The 23618-nt window shown below is 43.3% G+C and overlaps 1 non-coding gene across 1 annotated transcript; it reads right to left on the bottom strand.

Annotated features, from left to right (window-relative positions):
- Positions 1 to 10684: 10684 nt before the first annotated feature.
- Positions 10685 to 10799, bottom strand: LOC127624486 (U5 spliceosomal RNA). Its single transcript, XR_007968189.1, has one exon. It is a non-coding gene; the product is annotated as a U5 spliceosomal RNA (small nuclear RNA).
- Between the last annotated feature and the right edge of the window lie 12819 nt (positions 10800 to 23618).

A 23618-nucleotide genomic window follows, 5' to 3' on the forward strand; every position in this document is an offset into this window, starting at 1 on the left:
ATGTTCATTTAAATGATACTTTTACATTTTTAGAATAAACATTTTTAAATGGCAACATTAGTCAAAGCAATATGAAGTTATACTGTACAGATTAATGAAGATTAATAAATGCTGTTATAATATTTTGTTCATTGTTAGTTCATGATACCGAATACATTATTGTTAGCAAATAGAACCTTGTTGTAAAGTGTTACTGAATATTTTATCAAATCCATCCTCCTATGAATATACAGGCAATTTAACAGAAACTGAACATTGGTCTGTTACTTATTACACTATTTATAAAGTACAATATAGGCTCATAGATGATCTAGATGACATGTAATGGTCCACTAGGTGGTGATAGTCTCTAAAAAAACATGTCCATATTTATATTATTTGCAAGTGTATAAGAGCATGTGTTGGACTATTTCAAAATCATAATACACATTTTGCTTCATTTTCTGCAGCAGTATTGACAATTAGTAAAGCGATTGGTGAGCTTGATTTTGGAAAGAAAGATAAAAACATAACACTAAATGAAATGGGTGTTTATCCCTTTTCCTTTCTGCCATAACTACCTCAACACTAACTTCTTCCTCTGGCAAGACATAACTGCTTCATCTGCAGTAAAAATTCACTTAATTGCAGTTCCCATCCACACATCCGCTCGTGAATCAGCACTTTGACACCAGCTCTGCAGTGTTGCCTCCATGACCGTTTCTCACAAATTTTCAATCATGATGCCTGTCTTAACACATTTCCTTTCCTCTCAGGTCAGGATGCCGTACAGGTTTATGTATTTTCACCAGCTGGGTTTATATGCCTCATTTGCATTCATATGTACTACATTAGGCTTGTAATAGAGAGCACAGCTGTGTTGATGCCTGAGTTTCATATCAAATTTATGCCTACAACAACATCAGCTGATTGAAATGATATCTCTGGCTCTCTCTTTAGTATAGGTATGTTAGGATGTGCATGCGCAGAATACATCAGAAGCCATGAGCTTTTATTTTTACAACTATCTACACCCACTTTACAGCACTTGAGTGTCCTTTGACACCCCAACAGCTTGTTCACATGTGTATGGAGAGCTGTGTATTGAACTATGCTCTCCACGTGGACATCCTGATAGTCTAGTCCTTGCGTGCATTATTGAACACACGAATAACAAAGTGGTTATGCAATGAAGGTATCAGGCGATTCAAGTAGCAGCAAGACACAACAGACAAGACGTTTTTTGATTCCAGACAGCAATGTTAATGTATTGATTCAGTTATGCTTGAGTCCCCAAATAAAGAGTCCCCATCATTTAAATATTAGTAGGCAATAAATGCAACAATGGATAAATAGGAGAATGGGTGATAAATGGGCATTACCCCCCTAGATTTCCTTGTGCCACCAAACTCTCATCAAGAGAAAAAAATCGTGGTTTCTTGAAATGGAAAAAATCTGATGAAGAGGGAGCAAAGTGACCCGAATCGACTAAACGCTGCAGTTGATGCATACGGTTTGATGAGAGATTCGAGATAATGGGGAGCAAGACCATCAACAGCACTGCAGGCCAGAATCAGTGTCCTGAATTTAATCTAAAGTAGACTGACTATTCTTGACCACGCATCTTGTTTTTTCGGTGAAGGCATCAACACTTTTCGTGGAATAAAAGGGCTCTCAACCACTCCTGCTGGCTACACTACCTGCAATAAGATCAGACTTGGTCAGCTCACATGCTGGTCAGTGGCCTTGTGGGTTTAATGGCCTAAGAGGCTATAGAAGGGTGCATTGAACTGAAAAGCTAAACTGGCCCAGAAACTGATCCTAAATTTAAAAAGGAAAGAAACTTGCCGCATCAGACTTGGCGAGACGAGACGGGGAGAGACCTCAAATCAGACAGTCCTACCAATACGGGCCCTCTGATCAGACTGAGACTGTTACAAAAACACTCACATGCATGAACGTGTGCATGTGATACTTGTATGCAACATTTGAGACAGGAACGAGCAAGGTGATATGCTGTAACTTACATTGCCACAACAAAAGGATACAATCGAACTCCAGCAAGACCCCTCCATAGTAACCTAGAGGCTGGAGCATACTTTAATATTTTACATGAAAGACAGCAATGTATAATATTACATTTATAATAGAATTGACAAAGAATTAAACTTTAATGACGGGGCGACTTGGGTGCGCGCCTCGCATTCGCGCGCTCAGAGCCTGCCGAAATTAGCATAGGCAGGCTATATAATGGGCACCCCGTCATGCGAGTTCCTTTAGATTTAATCTCCTTCAGCGAAGACCTTCTCTTCGCTGGATCCTCCGGATTGTTGGAGTCTTTCGCCGCCGTTGACAAGCTTACAGCGGGACTGCTAAGAGGACGCCGGCGCCTTCAGCCGCCTTCGAAGCCTTCTGCTACGCCATCCGGCGCGCATCGTATATCCTTTTCTGCAAGCGCTCGCCCCGCGACGCTTTTAAAAGTAAAAGAGTGATTTTCCAAGGCGTTGTTTCAAATGCCTTCAGCCTGCGCCTCGTGCAGAGGCCCTCTTCACGACGGAGATCGGCACATCATCTGCACTCGCTGCTTGGTTCTGGACCACGCAGAAGCTGCACTCATTCAGGGCGGATGCCCCGAATGCAACTCCTTGGGCCTCGCCGAGCTGTGCGCTCGCTTTGCCGTTTTCACCGCAAACGAGCCGACTTCCACCGTGCTGCCACCTCCGTTCGAGCCGCGCAAGAAAAAGCGGCGCTCACAGAGGCTGCCAGAGCACGCCGACTTCGGTGACGTCACGCCGGCTCAGTCCCCGCGTACATCACCGCTACCAGAAATCTCCCCGCCGCCAGTCCACTTCACGAGAGCGGACCTGCACCCCTCCAACAAAGCGGTGGGTCTCGTCTCGTTCGGCACATCAGGGGACGACGATGGAAAGGATGACAGCCTCTCTCTTGACGCTGCATCCGACGACTGGCCGGGCTTGTTCGACCCCGCGCCATCGACATCAGCGGACACGAGCGCGGGCACCAGCATGGACTCGGAAATCGTCCGTATCCTGTCAAAAGCCGTGGAAGACCTCGGGCTCGACTGGTCTTCCCCGGAAGAACCCGCCCGCAGCCGGCTGGACGAGTGGTTCCTGCAGGGGCGCCGGCAGGCCCCCCGACAGAGACCCTCTCCTTTCTTCCCTGAGGTCCACGACGAGCTCACAAAGTCGTGGAAAGCCCCGCACTCTGCTCGCCTAAAGCCTTCTTTTTCTTCCTCGCTCTCCTCAGTGGACGGCACGAGAGAAAGAGGCTACGAGGCAACTCCGCCCCTCGAGGAGACCGTGGCCAACCATCTATGCCCACCCTCCACCGCTGGATGGAAGGCCAGAGCTTCTCACCCCTCGAAGCCCTGCAGAACCACCTCAGCTCTCGCCGGTCGCGCATACGCCGCCGCCGGCCAAGCTGCGTCAGCGCTGCATTCGATGGCGGTCCTACAAGTTTTTCAGGCCAAACTTCTCCGCACCATGGACGAGTCTGGACCTGAACCCGAGGCTTTCAAGGACCTGCGCAGCGCTACGGACGTAGCCCTGCGAGCCACAAAGGCCACCGCCCAATCCATCGGCTGGGCCATGGCTAATTTGACCGTCCTTGAGCGCCATCTGTGGCTAATGCTAACGGAGATGAAGGACGCGGATAAGGCACCATTTCTTGATGCGCCTGTCACTCCAAGCGGCCTGTTCGGACCGGCGGTGAGAGAATTCACTGAGCGCTTCACTGAGGCTCGGAAGGATTCGCAAGCTATGCATCACTTCCTGCCCAAGCGCTCCAGCTCGTCTCAGAAACCGCCCCAGCAGCAGCAGCGAGCCAGGGCAGAGCTGCCCGTCTCCCAGCCGAAGAGCAGACCTGAAAAGGACGCTCGACGGCGCTCGCGTTCCGCTGGCCGAAGAAAGCCGCACGAGCAACGAGGTCCTCGGCCCAGAATCACTCTGAACACGGAGCCTCGTAAGTCTTCCTAGCAACAGGAAGAAAAAGAGAGAGTACGTGTCTCGCAAAAGCCGGACCGCTCTCTCTCAAACATCTAAAACATTACCCAGTCCCCTTACAGGTGGCTGGAAATGTCTATACAGCTGTCAATGGGCCAGTCATAAAACTCGCTCACCTGCAATCAAACGCCGTTTTTACAGCGACACACAGAAATCACGAAAAGAGTCATTTTCTGCCTGTGTCACTAAGGGTTCACATGTCCACACTAAAGTGCGCATTCCCACATATCAATACTGTCCAAACAGTGCCAAATACCTCCCCAGTTCAGGCTGGATGTCCCAAAAATGTAGATTGTGTGCCTATTGTCATGTATGCACCACTACACACAAGCACTGTTCCCACAGTTATAAACACTTCCCCAGTAAAAACGGGAAATACTATAAGTGTAGCGCGCGTGCCTGCTGTACTGCACGCACCCCTACACACAGCTACCCATACAGTTTCAAACAGCTCTCTATTTCATGCCGCATGCATCACAGATGCAATGCGCGAGCAAAGAAACTCCCCGCTAAATGCGGAAAGCTTTAAGAATGTGGCGCGCGTGCCTATTATGATGTATGCACCCCCACCCCAAAACACTGTTCATACAGTTGCAAGCATCTCTCCGACTCATGCTGTGAGCATCTCGGAGATAGCGCACGTGCCTGTACTCTCACACGCACCCCTGCACTCGGCACTCAATACGGCTGCTCAGCGCGCACCTGCGCCTCTGAGAGCCGTAGACTCTGTGTTAGCACAAAGCGATTTGCCGGTGGGGCCCATACGTCACTGCGACACGCCCCCAGCCAGCATTCAGCCCATATCTGTGCGAGCAGAAGCCTGGGAAAAAATCCCGACATGCCGAAATGGGTTTTGAACATAATAAAACACGGATACTCACTTCAGTTCACTCGCAGACCACCCCGCTTTTCAGCGGTGGTCGAGACGAAAGTGAGAAAAGATGTGTCACATGTTCTACGCACCGAGGTGCTCAAACTGATAGAGAAGGGCACTATAGAAACTGTTCCTCCCTCTTTGAGCGAGGCGGGTTTTTACAGCCGCTATTTTCTCGTCCCGAAAAAGGACGGTGGCCTTCGCCCCATCCTGGATCTCAGACATCTGAACAAAGCTTTAATGATTCGCTCGTTCAGAATGTTAACAACCAAACATATCCTCGCGCAAGTTCGCCCCGGGGATTGGTTTCTATCAGTGGATTTGAAAGACGCTTACTTTCACATTCCGATAGCGCCTCATCACAGGCCCTTTCTGAGATTCGCTTTCGAGGGACAGTCAAAACCAGTACACAGTACTACCATTCGGCCTATCATTGGCCCCCCGTACATTCACGAAATGTATGGACGCGGCACTTTCCCCCCTGAGACAGCGGGGAGTGTGAATACTGAATTACCTCGACGATTGGCTAATCATAGCACAATCAGAGGACCAGTTAATGACGCACAGATCTTGGATTATCAGCCATCTAGAATGCCTGGGTCTGAGAATCAATTTTGCAAAGAGCGTGCTATCCCCCAGCCAGAATATCTCTTTTCTGGGAATAGTGCTAGACTCAGTGCAGTTGACAGCGCGCTCTCATCAGAGCGTGCGCTCTCTATTCGACGCCTTGCAACATCGTTCAGAACGGGCGCGCACGCCCCGTCAAACGATTTCAAAGAATGCTCGGTCTCATGGCCTCGGCATCAGCTGTACTCCAGCTAGGATTGTTGCACATGCGTCCTCTCCAGCGCTGGGTCAAGAGCCGTGTCCCCACTCACGCATGGCGCTCGGGCCACTTTTTGATCAGAGCGAATCACGGCTGTATAAAAGCCCTGACGCCCTGGAAAGCCATCAACTGGTATCAAACCGGCGTGAGTCTGGGCGTGAGTATGCGGAGAAAAATTATCATGACAGATGCCTCCAAAATAGGATGGGGGGCCCTTTACGAGGGCAGGCCTGTCTCCGGGTTTTGGTCAAACCCGGAAAAGCGCCTACACATAAACTGTCTGGAAATGAAAGCGGTCGCCTTGGCTCTCAGAGCCCTGCTTCCGTAACTAAAAAACGAACACGTCCTGGTCCGAACGGACAACATGACGGTAGTTTCGTATATAAATCGCCAAGGTGGACTCAGGTCGAGCTCCCTGCACTCTATGGCCAGGGAGCTCATTCTATGGTCACAACACCACCTGCGCTCGCTAAGGGCAGCGCACGTGCCAGGTGTCCTGAACCAAGAAGCGGACATGCTATCCAGAGACAAGGTTCTCCCAGGAGAATGGTCTCTCCACCCTCTGACGGTTCAGTGGTTATGGCAAACCTTTGGCGAGGCAGAGGTCGACCTCTTCGCCTCCAAGGAAAACGCAGCACTGCCCTCTCTTCTTCTCAAAAGCACGGACGCGCTCGCCCAAGTTTGGCCGAGCCGCCCCTTGTATGCTTTTCCCCCGATCGCGATGCTACCTCAGGTCATCAGTCGGATCAGGGAGGTGAAATGTGCAGTGCTCCTGGTAGCCCCACTCTGGAAAAACCAGACGTGGTTTCCAGAACTGATACAGATGATGCAATCTGCCCCATGGCCGATTCCGCTGAGGCAAGACCTCCTCGGACAGGCCAGCGGGATGATTCTTCATCCCCGCCCCGATCTGTGGGCCCTCCATGCATGGCCCCTCAACGGGTTCCCGAGAACCTCCCCAGTGGAGTTTTGAGAACCATTACTGAGGCGCGAGCGCCCTCTACAAGGCGCTTGTATGCCCGAAAGTGGAAAGTGTTCAGTGACTGGTGTGATACCAAGAGTTTGAACCCCAAAACGTGCGAGATACCAAGTGTACTCGCCTTTTTGCAGGAGCTGCTGGAGGCGGGCCGCACACCCTCCACGCTCAAAGTCTATGTGGCTGCCATAGCGGCGTCACACAATCCTGATAAAGGACATTCATTAGGGAAAAACGATCTGATCGTTCGTTTCCTAAGAGGCGCTAGGAGGATGAACCCTCCTCGCCCACCTTCGGTGCCGATCTGGGACCTGGCCACGGTCCTGGACGCACTCAAGGGTGCCCCGTTCGAACCTCTCCGAACCGTGCACCTTAAGCAGCTCTCGCTCAAAACAGCGCTCTTGCTGGCGCTCGCTTCAGTTAAAAGAGTGGGCGACCTGCACGCGCTGTCATCAAGCGCTGCTTGCCTGGAATTTGGACCTAACGACTGCAGAGTTGTCCTTAGGCCAAAGCACGGGTATATTCCTAAAGTGCTCTCTACACGCTTCAGAGCACAGGTGATATCTCTGGCAGCGCTATCATCCCCAGCAGACGAAAGCGACGCAAATTTACTCTGCCCGGTCAGGGCGCTCAGAGTATATTTGGAACGTTCTGCCCTGTTCAGACAGACGGAACAATTATTCGTATGCTTTGGCGGCCGAACTAAGGGTCTCGCTGTCTCAATGCAAAGAATATCGCGCTGGATAGTGGATGCTATAGCGCTGGCTTATGAAGCCAAGGGCCTTCAATGCCCCTTAGGCATCAGAGCTCACTCTACGAGGAGCATGGCCTCCTCATGGGTGTGGTCGAGTGGGATACCCATTGAAGATATTTGTGCGGCGGCAGGCTGGGCCTCGCCTTCGACATTTACCAGGTTTTATAACCTACAGGTCCCCTCATTGCATTCCAACATTCTATCAGCCTGACTATAGAATGGAATAGAGTGTGTGTATGCTGGACATCACCTCCTCCCTTATAAGGTCTGTCTCTGACCGACTTAGAGGATTTATTATGCGTACCAGTACATAAAAAGCTCAGTACATAAGATGTGTGCTTGTGTTTGTACAAAGAGCCCCGCCTTGGCAAGGACGTAACCTCGGTTCCCTGAGAGGAGGGAACGAGTATTGCGTAAGCTGCCGTGCTTGTGCTTGGTCAGTTCGCTTCAGTCGATTGAACCTAAAGGAACTCGCATGACGGGGTGCCCATTATATAGCCTGCCTATGCTAATTTCGGCAGGCTCTGAGCGCGCGAACGCGAGGCGCGCGCCCATTGGTCGCACGTTCAGAGTCGCCCCGTCATTGGTTCGAGCAGTTGCCGCGGCACAGCCAATGACCGAGCTGCCTCGCTCATCGCTGTCTGCTGTGCAGCTGCAATGCGTTTTACATAAAGACTTCAATATTTCTCGAGAAACGGAATTTTCCCATAGCGTAAGCTACTTACGCAATACTCGTTCCCTCCTCTCAGGGAACCGAGGTTATGTTAGTAACCGAGTCGTTTACATGTGCATCTACCCTTAACACAATTTGTTTTTTTTACATGAGCAGTGCACAAGTTCCAGTATGGCCTCTGGAGCTGGCGGAAGTGTCATCCAGTCCACTCTGTAGAAATCTCCTACCATCTTCCAGCCATGATTTACTGGAGGAGGAATGTCTGGCATGCACTCAAGACTCTTCCTGTGTACTGCAGCTAGCTTGCCTGCTCGACCTTCATTTGCAGTTTCTTCAACTAATACTGCCTTCTCTCTTCTCCTTTGTGCTCGTTCTATCATCGTGATATTTGTGAAATGGCTGTAGCACTCCCTGTGGTAGCCAATGTTAGCTGGTTTGACTAACTGGTTTGTAGGTTCCTGGCTTTGTAACTTGTATGCCTGTACTGCCTCTTCTGCTATAAGACTTTCTCTGCATTCAAGGTCTTTCCACAGAAACACCGATTTAATAAATTTCTTACAACTTATGTCTGTGAAAGGAATGGTGGGTCCATTTCCCTCACATATATGCATGCAGCACTTCATGTTTTTGCCATTTCTTCCACAGTAAAAATGTGGAAAAAGTATTGTCTGGCTGTTTTATCATAGACATAATAAATACATAGATGTCATTGCTCGCTGAGCGTAGTCAAAGGTGCCACATTGCGGAGGGCAACTTTCCCATAACTTTCATAGCGGGAATTGAGAAAAATGTGTTTCGTGTGCTGCTTGGGGCTGTACAAATCGCCACACAATTGAAAACAGATCTCGAGGAATTACCTTTCACAAGCAAGAGTGAACATTTGTTTCTGGTTGTATTTGGCCATTATATAATTAGTAAATAATTAGACATTTCAAAATACTACTGTTATTGTGTCACGAAATGTAGTTTTAATAGTTTTTCAGTCGACAATGTAGTTGTCTAAAGCTCAAATCTATTGTTTATTCATAAAGATAGAGCCTATTTAAAATTTTGATCTGACGTTTTCGGAGTGAGAGATCCAGGCGCTCATGTACCCCACCTGGAACAGCCTTACCTCGGCTAGTGCTTCTGACGTTTGCCGCTGGCTCTGATGTCTAGTGGTTAAACATGAGATATAATTCGTCTTGTGTATATCTAACAGGCAATCTTTGGTCTCATTAATCTATAATTTGTTCCTTGGCAAATCATTTTGGCTGAGGGCGAAGTTTCATAACTTTATATTTAGGCTATTTTAACGTTGTATCCTGCTGTAGATGTCCATGGTTTTTATGATGTTGTGTTTCCAAGAATACCATGGATCAAATGTGTGAAATCAGAACGGTATATTTATTAAAGATTACAACGAAACGACAGGACATCGTATGACAAAAGATGGTTACATAAAATAAAAACAGTGAAAATGCATAACGTTACCTCTACATTCACATTTTGTGTCAAACTGAATATGTAGCATAAGTGGACAAAATGAGTTAAAAAGTTCAATCTTTCCTGGGCTAAAATCACTTCTCGAAAAGATGTGCACAGACAGCAACTTCATATCAGCGCGCCAGTGTGTTGACAAACGCGTCACCACGCAACTTGTTTGACATTCCTCATTTGCATTTGATTTAGCATTTGCCGTTTCCAGCTTCCGTTTGAGCATTTGATTTGCCATTTTCGATGTTGGTTTGAGCATTTGATTTAAATTTTGTCCATTTGATTTATGATTTGAGCATTGACTTATAGATTTAATTATGACAGGTTTATACTGGTTTGATAATGAAAATTAAAAATCAAATACAAATGAGTTTTAACTTGATTTTTTGATACAGTTCATGCTTCCACGAATGAGGAAATAAAATTGCATTTGATTTATCATTTGTGCAGCCATTTTGAGAGTTTGATTTATTATTTACTAATTTGACCATTTGATTCATCATTTGAGCAGTTGTTTTGAGACTTTGATTTATTATTTGATTTTTTTAAGCATTTTAATTTTAATTTTAATTATGTTAGGAAAAAACTTCCATATGCCTCGACTTAAATACTGTAGGAAAATGATACAGTACATCTGCTTTGTGTTTATAATTCTTAAACATTCTACTGAAGTCAGTAGATGTGACATGTTATTGAAACTCACTATTAATAGACTATTAGGCCAATTGTTTTCTTTTTGAATTAAAAAACAATGCTTAAACTGAAGAAAATCTATAGATCTGCGTTGTTCTTTTAATGCATATGTTTTTATTCTTTAAAAAGTGTGGCATGGCAGAAAAAAGGTTGGGACACACTGCTTTAGTGGCTCGTGCACTTTTCACAGCATTCCCTCTCCTTGCCAGCCGCGACCGCTGGTGTCACTGACCAAAGCACTGAATAGTATATTTTGTCTTCTCGCATTGTTTATACTATAGTATTACACATTATCTAATCACACAATGTTACAATTTATAATAAGAAGTAATCATGCACACTTTAAATCTGTAGAGATATATTTATATTTAGTTCTAATTAACTTTTCTTCTATTTTTCACAGTGAAGGGCAGCCCCGCCAGAAGCAAGGCATCAAAAAATTAATTTATACTCATAGTGTTCCTCCCCACGGAAATCTTTAGTAAAAGGCGAAAGATTTACGCGATCTGAGCAGAAACATGAGTGTACTGATTCAACAGAGGTGAACCGACAGGTACTAGACCATCGACAACACACTTCCTAACAACGGTGAAACCAATAGTAATAATTTTCACATACTTTAGACTCTGTAAAGCATTAGCAATAACTCCAATCAGTGTATGTCATGTATTTAACAATCATTATTTCTGCCAAAAGCGATGAGTAAAATATAAAATACTTTGTCAAATAAAGTACATCGCATTGCATTGTGGGTAGCGTGCTTCAGTCTCTTTCGTTGAGTACGTGACGTCACTGATTTGATATGCTTCCAGAGACTCAGGTGTTTTCGACAGTTTGCGGATGCAATACAAATGAATGGGGAGAGCCGTAAACTGACACCTTCCTGTCGCAAAGTTGTCCTGGATGTCTCTTATTAAACCGTATATAATATCGTAGTAAACTCCACACATCGTTCACTCCAAAATAATTGTTCAGTGAATACAAATATTAGCGAACAAGCCGTCAATTAATTAAGTTTAAGATTAGCTGTTCCCTCGCAAAAGCAGTTTATTTAACACACCGAAGCGTCTCCTCCATAGACATCCATTCACAGAGAACGGCCTCTGGTCTCCTCGCCAGTGTACTTCCGCGTTACGCTTTGTTTGGCTAAATTTGAAGACCCTTCTGTTGAAAGTATTTTGTGTGCTACGTCGAGAAAGCGGTTCGATGACTGGATGAACAAACTGTATTTGATTATATAGTTAATCTGTTATATTATAATACATAATAAACACTGAAACAACCACTGGTTATTCCACGAAATAATACTACTATCACATACTACTTACAAACAAACAGCGAGGAATCGGTTCCCACTGAGGGACGTACACATTAGGTTCCCAAACTTTTTACAGTGGCGTACCGCTTCAAACATTCAACATCCTTTCGCGTCCTATCATTCAACATCCTATCCTAACACATAGATACAATTCAACACAAGGTAATTTGAAAATATGTTTAACACAATTATCTTTGTAAAATAACTATCATATATTAAACATTTAGCCTATGTTTTATTAATCATACACATACTGAATAAATGGCTTACTGATTGAGATGGGAATGCTAGATATGATACAAGTGCATAACTTGAAAACTAATACTCATTCGGTAAACATAATAGCGTACGGTTCTGTGCCTGGAACCGTCCCCATCTCTGCAGATATGGTGTTGCCGGTCGAATACGAGCATTGCGGGTAAGTATCTGTGCAATTAAACGGTCAGCTCAAGGTGCTTTTTATGTCACATTTGACATTGTTGAAAGGTTGAGCTAATTTGCTGAAAAAACATCATGCAACTATGTAAAAACAAGTCTCTACCATGAGAGCAAATGTAATTGAAAATACTGCGTGTGAATGGACAATTATTTGGTGTCTGACACCTGTAATCAAACTTTTGAACTTATACCATCAGTATTTAAACTCTCTCTGCTTCTGATCTTAAATACAAATCGGAGAAAAATCAAAGATGCGATCTGAGGGAATTGCAGACGCATTGTCTGTGAGATATCTAGAATGTTAAATATCTGGACCCATCTGCGATTCCAAATCGTGCAATGTGAAATATGTTTTGACTGAATGCAATGGCAGCATTGACCTACAGCCAGTGAGAGAGCAAGAAACGGGGCATGGGAAGTTTCAGTGGGAAGAGTCCTGATGTAGGCCTACCTGCAACAGAACATCAACTAACATGGCTGCGGTATCAAGAAAGTCTCATTGGACTGAGGAAATGGAGGAAAAATTAGTGGAACATTGGCAGGAGCATCAGTGCCTATTTGAGGTTTCATCTCCACTGTAGCACAACCAGGTAAAGAAAGAGAAGATTTGGAGAGAAATTGCCAATTCTCTTGTACAGTCAGATAAGCAAATAGGTAGATTTTTCAGTAGGAAGTACTTTTTCATATTGAAACCAATAAAATATATGATTAAAAACATACACATCATATTCTGAAATACATAACATATGATCATGTTTTCATTTCTCGTATCACTTCTCGCGTGTACTCTGTTGTGAAACGTAATTTGGAGTCCAGGCAGAGTCGTCGGGGATTCGTCAATAGTGAAACGTTTTGTAATGTGTTCACCCCTGTCGCCGATTCATCATGTAATTTGAAAATGCTACGACTTCCATGACAAGAGAGACAGTTGTGTACTAATAAGAATGGTACCATGATCCGACTTCTTTGAAAGCCGTGTAGTGTGTAGGAGCCATAAGCTATATGTCACACTGCACTAAACCATCCTACCGGTTACATTCTTTCCCTGATTTAACAATATATTTATATGTTTGTCAAGTGTATGAATCAATATTTCACGTGGATTTACACAAACTCGGGGAACAATATTTCCTCAGATTGCTATTTCACCTTTTGTCTACAGGACACATGTAAATCCAGGATTGACTGGCTTGTTGATTACTCGCTATTTGCCTCAGACATCTTGATTTCCAAATCCCAGTTAACAGATCATTGTATTGTACAAATTAAATTAAATCCAGTTGATAGAATAAGAAAAAATAAAGGCTACTGGCTACTGGACTGTTTAAAATAAAGAATATTGTACAACGATCAATGAAATAAAAATGGAAACTTAAATAATAGACCAGATTTTGCAATAAAAGTGAATTTGTAAAATATTGAATTAGACAATGTTCCATAAAGTTTAGCAAGGAGATTGCCATGAAATAAAGTAGAGAAGAATGTAATCTGTTCAAGGAAATAAATACTGTGATAAGGCAGAATTAAACTGAAGATAAAGACTTGTAAACTATTGATATTGCAAGCCAAACTAGACGATAGGTATCGCAAAAGCAAGAGGCGTTTGTGAGATCGCGAGCAAAGTGGATAGAGGAAGGTAAAAGGAACACCTTGTATTTCAGCCATTTACAGAAGAGAAGACATGAAAACAAGACAATAGCAAGTTGACTGATAAATGAGTGTAAAGATAATAAAACTATTGAAAAGGAAGTTTTCACATTCTATAATAATCTCTGCTCTTCTGCATATTCCCAACTCCTCAATAATTTTAAGCACTTCATACCCAAGATTGATGATTAGATTAAAGAATTTTGTGAGTCAGATTTAAAAATAGAATTGTCATTGAATAAATCCCCTGATACCGACAGGCTCAAAGCCGAAATGTATAGATTCTTTTAGAAATATATCAGACAGTTATTATTTAAGGCAATTCAGGAATGCATAGCAAAGAACGAATTAATGACAGGCATGAAGCAAGGCCTAATAATACTTATTCCTAAACATGGCAAAGATAAAAGATTGTTTGATAATTTAAGGCCTATTTCACTTCTTAACACTGATTATAAAATATTGTCCAGAATTATTGCAGCTCAAATGAAAAAATGATAATAAATGAAACTCAATCTGGCTTCCTTGCTGGAAGATCCATAATAACATACGATTGGTACTAGAATTAATCGATTACAATCATACATTTGTAGAGCAGGGTTTCATTGTAATTTTAGATTTCTACAAAGATTTTGTTTCGGTAAAACATCCTTTTATATTAGAAACATTAAATCATTTTGGTTTTGGACAGAAATGCACAAATTTAATTAGTCTACTTTACAATGATATTAACGGCTGTGTATCTCTGGAGCACGGCACATGCTCACGATTCACAGTCAAGAGGGGCGTATGACAAGGCTGCAACAGCTCTCCTTTATAATTTATAATGGTCGCTGAACTACTGTCTATTATGATTAGAATGAATAACTCTGATGGCTTTAACATTATGGGAAAACACATCATAATAAGTCAGTTTGAGGACGATACGACTTCATTTCTAAAAGATGAAAGGCAAATTTCCACAGCGTTAAATTCAATCAATTAATTCTCGAAAGCATCAGGTGTTAGATTGAACATTAATAAACGTGAAATTCTTGCTTTGCGTGATCAACCAGCTCACTTAATTGTTAACATACAGGTTAAAACAGAAGTTAAATATTTGGGCATCACGGTCACCAGAAATAAAGAAATAAGGGAAAAAGAAAACATTCTTAAAAATATTGATAAATGTAAATTAATATTGTATTCCTGGCTACAATAGCAATTTTCGGCAGGGTTTTACTATCTAAGATGGAGAGTATATCAAGAGCTATTTACCCTGCCTTTTCATTAGAAATTTCAGACAACTTGATCAAATTATTAAACAAGATAAAGTTCAACTTTATTTGGAAGGATAAATGCCATTACATCAGCTGACATAATTAAGAGTATTGAAGAGGGGGGCATGAATATCATATATCTTTCTGTGATGAATGGTGTACTAAAACTGAGTTCCTTTGTTTGTCATAAAGACTCCTTTTGGTTTAGCATCCCAAATGCAATTTTGTGTGACTATGATTTATACAAACTACCTGTAAATTGATCTGATTTCCATCAGCAGGTACTTCTTGTCACGAACCCCGCTCCTCTACCCCATCTCCGCGTCCACGAGCACGCACACATGCACTCCGCGAGCGTGCTCGCTTCCCGCTTCCTCGCTCCGCCCCCTTGAGCTCGTACGCTCTGTTTCCTCCCTCGGGCTTCCACGCCCGGTTTTGCCATTACGATCTCTCGCTCGTAAACTATCTCCCCCCTCTGACTCATGCTCGCTTCTCACGCGCATCAGCCTGAACATTATGACCACCTGCACTCACGCGCTTCCCATCCCCACACATTAGTTTCACCTGCACTCGTCTCGTCACCTTCATTGTTCACACCTGCACCTTCCCCTATAAATACCCAGCACTTCCGTTTCACGGGGGTTGGTTATTGTGTATTTAGATTCCCGTGTTTTGCCCCCGCTAGTCTCGTCTAGTTTTGACCCCCCTGTGATTCGTTCCTCTTAGCTTGCCAGCTCCCTAGTTGTTAACTGTTTTCCCGTCTTCTACCCTCTTGTTATTTCTGATTCTGATTACCCGGCTTTTTGACCCTACGCTTTCCACGACTACTCTATCTGTAGATTTGCCCCTTTGTCTTATCCTGATTCCCCGGCCCCGACTTTACGCTTCCCTCGACGACTCTCCTTCTGGATTTTCCCCACTGTACCTTTGCTTGCTCTTATTTAATAAAGCAGTTGTTCGTTACATTGTGACTGTCTCGTCTTGTGTGTGTGTGTGTGTGTGTGTGTGTGTGTGTGTGTGTGTGTGTATGTGTGAGCGTGTATTTATCACTTTGTGGGGACCAAATGTCCCCATAAGGATAGTAAAACCCGAAAGTTTTGACCTTGTGGGGACATTTTGTCGGTCCCCATGAGGAAAACAGCTTATAAATCATACTAAATTATGTTTTTTGAAAATGTAAAAATGCAGAAAGTTTTCTGTGAGGGTTAGGTTTAGGGGTAGGGTTAGGTTTAGGGGATAGAATATAAAGTTTGTACAGTATAAAAACCATTATGTCTATGGAAAGTCCCCATAAAACATGGAAACACAACATGTGTGTGTGTGTGTGTGTGTCCGGGTTACACTTCTGTACTGGAACCTAATGTTTAAACATAATTTTACAGCACATTATACACCAATGTGGAACAACAGGTTTATTCTGAGTAATAGAAAATCCTTATTTTGAGGGACTTGGATGGGAAATAGAAATATGGGCAGTAACAAATTTTATGGATTATTTTGGTAATTTGTTGTACTATGGAGATTTTTATGATACATTTTATTTCCAGTGCCCAATTAGAGAATACAATAGAGTGATAAAGGCCATCCCAGCACCCCTGAAAACAATGATTCAACAGTTTGTAATAACAGAAATGAGACCACTCTGTATTGAAGGTATTAGTTTAAATAGAAAACCGTTTACAAATAAGTTTATTAGAAATGTGTTATCCAAACACTACCCTAGTCAACTGAAAATAAAATATTTTCTTCAAGATTTCAGTGATGAAGAGGCAAAATAAATAAGGAAGCAATATTTAGATTACCCAATCTTTCCTAAGGCCAAAGAAGATAAAACCTTGAACAACATTTATTCATCCAATTGCTTTTTACGTGAGAGATTTCATTGGAAGAATAGTCTTTCATTTCAAAGTTGGATACAGTCTAAAGATATATCGCTACATCCTTTGAATGTGATTTCAGTTAAAGTTGGAGTGTTTTTGAATGGTAATAACCTAGAATTTTGGATATATTACATGATTGTTTTTGGTAAACACTTTATCCACTGATGTAAATATTTAAAGATTAAACGCCCATTACAATTGATTAAAGAATGAACTGAAGCTATTTGCAAAATCTCTTCAATAGTTGAAATGCCCTGAAAATTTGTTCTGCTTTGAAATGGTTTATTTTGCTAGATGAAGACCCTCACCCATTCCTTTTTTCTTGTGTGTGGTTTGTTCTATTTTTCACTTCAAATGCTGTATCAATACGAAAAACATACACTCAAAAAAATATTTTAGCCTATTTTTAAGATGTATCCAGTTCAATCGAATAACACATTTCCATCTAATTGAATTGCCTAATCTGTAACAAAATAAAATGTACAAATCTTACTGTGGGGGTTTACGATGGGCAAGGAGGAGGCGAGAACAGGCTTGTCATTATAAATAATATTTACACACACACACACACACACACACACACACACACACACACACACACACACATTCACACACACACATATACCTTAGTCAAAGTTAAAAAATAATCGGCAATTAAAAACAACCAGGCAAATGACAACCTATCTCACGTCACTAACGCCCCTGAACAGATTTATGAAATATGCACAGGGTTATCACGGAAACGACAAACAATTGAACTACTGGCCAGCCCTTCTTCGCTATTTGTAACACTACGTGAGAAGAAATCTAAACAAATTGTTAAAAAAGGTCAAAGGCAACAAATGAACATGGCATAAATATTTCCTTTCTGTCTGTGTGAGAGATGAACTCACAGGCCAAGTTGAAATCCAATGTAAAATTGTATATATGAGTGTTTTTTTAATTGGTTATCTCTGGATTGTGGTATCAGCATAACCAGAACATTCCTCTTGAGATTTATTCTTTGCAACATGTGCTGGAGACATTTTCAGCACAAAAGTATCTCTTTGCACTGACTTTGCAATTATGCGAGAGGCAGAGATTATACATTGTTTCGTTTATGCAGGTTTTAGTTTTTTTTTTTCTATTTGAAAGCACTCAGGCCTTTGATTTGGTGACGTTTTGTGTGCTTCTGCATGTGTGCATAGACGGCAGTGTTTGTGTGTGATGCTGAGTTTGAACCTCTGCGAAATGCAAATGATCAAACACAAAATACACACAAGCAGGAAGCAATAATTAGCATTCTCTTTGCTGACTTTGCACAAAACAAACACAAAAAAGACCACTTGCCTATGAAAGAGCAAACTCTGAGCAATACAATTTGGCAGAGGCCATTTGGACAAAGTGCACATAGCGAAAGATACAATTTGTATGATAGATGCTACACTGAATGTAAGTGTGAATTGCACTCAAAGGCATCTTCTTTGCATTAAGTGCAAGTAGTGTTAAATGCCTTTGGCACCCCCAATTAAGTACTAATATACAGTTTAGGGGTAACAGTAACCATGGTATCAAAATTAAACATGGTTACTATATCAACACCATATATCTGTAGTAACGCAATGGTTAATTGCATTAAAACTATGGCTTCCTCCAAAAAACAAGGTTACTGCAATATTACTATAGTAAAACGATGGTTAATTTTCTCCGTCACCATGACCAAATCACTGCAAGGAAATCAACCTTGATATCATTTTTTATTTATTATTATTAGTAGTATTAAAGGTAATATTAAAAGTGGAAACAGGAAACAGGGTTTGAAAAAGTGGAACAAAAGGCAGAATCGAACCCTACACGAAAAATTACATCCACAGCGTCACTACTCATCACGCCACTGCAGCGGCACTAGGGCTGTAGGTTGCCTTCAGTGTGTGTTTCCACCTGAAGGGCTGAATATCCAATTCCCTTTTGCTATTACAAGTTATATCTCATATCTTATAATCCTCATTACTTCTTGTTATATTAATAACATGTATGTCGTCTGAGGGGTGACTGAGGGTCTGGCCCAAACCAGGAATAAACTAACAGTGATTAATTATTTAGCCCAGCTCCTGGAGGATATGCATTTATGTTGTACTGCAACCATGTTATACAATATATCTACCTCATTCCCTCAAAGATTAGGGAGAAAGACTCCCATCCTAAGGATATAAGCCTACCTGTTGCAATGTCTAAATCATTCAGTGTTTGGATTGTTTATGGTGCCCTATAACATGTGACATCTGCACATAATTCAGTACAACCAATGATGGGAACCTGATTAATGTTATAGCTAAATTATTGTTTGCACGCAGGTGGATACAGACCATATCTGTAAAGTACTACGATTTTTTAAGTAAGTGACCAATTAGAATCTTAGAAATTGCTGTACTGTGACACCATTAATTTAATTTGCATATGATTATAATTGTTTGTAAATGTTTTTGAAAGGGGTGTTCTTCTTTTTCTTCTGTCTTTCTGAACTACTGGATTCCATTGACTTGTGACGCTTATGGGAACTGCAGAGAACAATCAGTAAATCTCTCTCAATTGAATGCAAACCTGAGTTTTTATTCTTCAATATTCACATCGGAGACCCAACTGTTACCCCCAACACACCAGACTACTGGAGTGCACATAGCCATGCTATGTTGCAGGTGCTATTTATACCTAGTGTAAACATTCTCTCCGATTAAATTGTCCACTGAGTTAAAGCAAAATTTTAATTCCTATAACAAATAACTGAGAATGAACATGCAGGTTAAAGCCCAAAAATAATATTTTACATTCACCTTATGCCACATGTTGGTCTCTCCCCAACTCACACTTTCTCCATGGGTTGTGCCTGGCCATACATCAAGGCATTTGAAAGATGACCCACCCATTAAATAGTAACAAAGTCTCCCTCCTCAACTTCACCTGACACTCTGTCTCTGCAAACTGACATGCTGGAAACGATCCAGGGATGAAAGTTACACTAATGAGGCCAATCATTCAGTTTACTTTGGCACTTACCCTAGAATGCCAGTGCACCTTTCAGAGCACCATCATCTGCCCTATATACTAACGCGACCTGGATCTTTATCCCCTCACACCTGTCTGGCTCACTCAAGGTTTCCTCATCCCTTGGATGGACTCCAGAGTGTCAGTTTGCAGATGAGTTTCTCAGGTGAGGGCTAAGAGAAAGACTTTCTAGCAGTAAAGATATTCTATTAGAGTCAACTTTTAAGATAATGGATATGTATCTAGTGGGAAATTGTGGGTAGTTTTATGGACATAATCATTGAGTGCACTGACATGCACACCAAAGCATTCAATAAAGGTAAGGAAGCTAAATAAAACCCAAAAGTGGAAAGCCCAGGGAGGAATGGAGATGATAACCAAAAATAGTTGCACTCACCAATGATGTGCCCTCTTTTTTCATATAGGATGATACAACGATTCCCCTACAACAATAATAGAACAGGCTCCATGTTATTGGATGTGGATATCATGTTTCATTTGCACCTGCGTCAGCTCAAACACAACAGTCTCTCTCTATCTCTCTAGATGACACTATCTGTCTCACCACACAGACAGAGCCAGTCAGATGTTCAAAGTCAGTGTCTGTACTCTGTCCCTACACCGTCTCTGCTTCATCATGGATGAAGACTTATGACTACACTGTCCACACATGCATTAGGTGCTATGATGATGAACGACACACGCACACACATGTTGTGTTTCCATGTTTTATGGGGACTTTCCATAGACATAATGGTTTTTATACTGTACAAACTATATATTCTATCCCCTAACCCTCACAGAAAACTACATTTTCAAAAAACATAATTTAGTATGATTTATAAGCTGTTTTCCTCATGGGGACTGACAAAATGTCCCCACAAGGTCAAAAATGTCGTGTTTACTATCCATATGGGGACATTTGGTCCCCACAAAGTGATAAATACATGCTCTCACACACACACACACACACACACACACACACACACACACACACACACACACACACACACACACACATGTCAGATAATGAAATTATAGGATAGTCATGCTGGCTTGTGTGTGAGATGCATAAATAAACAGTGCACAAAATCCTTGCCTTCCCCAGCATGCCACTGTATTTTCCTTGTTATACGTGACAGCTGTTTTTATCTCCCACCACAGCTCACACACAAACGGATCTTTGAGAGCTTGTGTGCAAAACAATCTCTGTAATTGAGTTACTCTGTGGTAGTCTCTATAGTAACTCTCTTTTTCCTATGCTTTGACTGTATATTATACAACATCAAGGTCATGGGTTCAATTCCCAGGGAACACAAAACTCGATAAATGTTTACTTTGCCGATATTTCACACCGATCTCCCGCCCCCTCACTTTTTGTTATTTCTCCCAGGAAACTCCCATAATTTGTACAGCCCAAACCTCGTTATATGAATAATCACATCAATATATTATTCCAAGGTTGTCGAGTTGCCAGATCTTGAATGAAACTCATCCTACTCACACAATCGACACATCATACAAATTTCAACCCATTTGTGACCTCAACCTGGCAACCTACAACCCAGTTGTGCTGTCAATATTTGCACAGGTAGTAATCAAGCTTCACTGGTAGATGGGAGGAGAAGACTCAGGTGGTGCTCCGGCGAAAAGAACAAAATATACATATAAATTTAAAAACAGCTGGACGGAAGAATTTAATATCATATCTCCAAGCCATGTCTACAATGCCCACGCCTTTTGCAATGTGTGTCGCACTGATTATAATATCAGACACGGTGGGGAAAATGGCGTTACTCAGCACATTAATTGATTTAGCCTGCCTCTGCCATCCAGCAATATATATATATAAGCTCTGTAGGTCCATACAATGCAAGCTGTTACGATCCCCTGTTGTTTGCCCTGTGTTCTCTGTTTCCCTAGTCACGTTCATGTCACGTTTCCTTGTGGTCTGCCCGTGTTTTCGGTTTCACCCTCGCTAGTCACGTTCCATGCCACTCTTCCTTGTTGTCCGTCCGTGTTTTCTGTTTCACCGATCACGCTCCCTGTCATGTCTTCCTTGTTGTTCGCCTGTGTTCCACTGTCTCTGTGAAGACTACACTTCCCTTCTTCCTCACTCCTCATCACCGCTGTCACAGCGTTATTGTCCGCACCTGTCGCTTATTTTGTCATCACTGTGTCTGTCTATTTAAACCCTGTCATTTCCTCTCTCCGTTGTCGATCGTTGCCGTTTCATGTTCATGCCTATGCCTATGCATCTTCTCTGTTCGTGTTTACTCCAGGTTTTCCAGCCCTTCGTGGATGTTCTGTCTCCAGCCCTCCGTGGATGTTCTGTCTACTCATGTTCAGCGTTATGTTAGTTAGTGTCTGAGTTTACTTTTCCCCTCGTGGACTTTTTATTTGCTCCAGTGTTTGTTTGTTTTTGTATTATAATAAAGCCGCATATGGATCCGCACACCCTTCTGCCTTTCCCTTATTTTCCACATCATTACAGAACGATCGACCACCAATGGATCCAGCGGTCCAGCAGGCTAACTACCGGCTGCTCAGCCTGAGGCAAGAAGGCCAACCTATAGAGGACCACGTCCGCGACTTCACTGGACTCCAGGGGTAATCTGGACGGTTCGCTTAAGGAGCGGTTACCACCAGCGACACGCGGTTGGACTCTCCAGGCATTCGTGGAGGAGACCTTGCTGGTCTGCGGCTCGCCATTCACTGTGGGTGTGGCTGAGGAGGACCCAACCTCTCCTCCCACTGTGGTGACTCTCCAGTCGTCCGTGGCGCTTCCTGTCATGCCTGCCCCACCTGCCAGCGAGCCAACCCCCATGCCTGTCATTCCCCATGAGCCTGCACAGTCCACTTCGTCTGCCCGGAGGAGGAAGAGAAGATGGGCTTCCGCCTCCCGGGCCTCGCCTGCTCCAGTCTGCGAGCCAGAGCCCACGCCTGCCACGGTCAGCGAGCCAGAGCCCACGCCTGCCCCAGAGCCAGCGCCAGTAGCCGTGACCGTCCAAGAGCCAGTGCCAGTAGCCAGGACCGTCCAAGAGCCAGCGCCAGTGGTCGTGCCCGTCCTAGAGCCCAAAGGTATAAGGTATAATGTTGGATGCCACTGCCATGAGGCCCAGCAGTCTTTGAAACTGCTTTACAGTGATGGCCTGGCCTAGCTTTAACCCGGACACCATCGCCAGAACGGACTCGATACGTGCAGGAGACATGCGTGCCTGCATCGTAACCGAGTCCCACACAACACCCAGAAACGTTGTGCACTGGGATGGTTGTAACACACTCTTTTTTGTGTTGAGTCTCAACCCCAAACTTCGAATATGGCCAAGGACGACATCTCGATGCCGAACCGCCATTTCTCGAGACTGGGCCAGAATGAGCCAGTCATCGATATAATTCAGTATGCGGATGCCCTGAAGTCTCAGAGAACTTCAGTTCCCTGCTCATTTTGTGGCCAGCTGATATTCAGTCTGGCCACGGCACGCGTCACAACCTCAATCAGCTCCTCATAAGCTTGGCCAAAAACTGGCGTGCTTGGCTCACGGTTGTCCGCATCGATGCTGAGCATATCCACTTCCTCGGAAGCAGTGAGCTCAAGCATCGGGACCTGATCATGGGCAGAAGAAGCCGTGACGCGGGCTTCTGCACCACTCACAGTAAGCTCGGGATCCTCAAACGAAGAATGAGAAAGTGCCGCAGCAGTCTCATTCTCATCTGCAAAATCCCGCTGCGAACCCCGCGATCTCAATCGCCACGCTGCCTCAACAGACGCGGGACCAAAA

The sequence above is a fragment of the Xyrauchen texanus genome, chromosome 30, assembly GCF_025860055.1.
Source record: "Xyrauchen texanus isolate HMW12.3.18 chromosome 30, RBS_HiC_50CHRs, whole genome shotgun sequence".
In the NCBI taxonomy this organism is placed as follows: Eukaryota; Metazoa; Chordata; class Actinopteri; order Cypriniformes; family Catostomidae; genus Xyrauchen; species Xyrauchen texanus.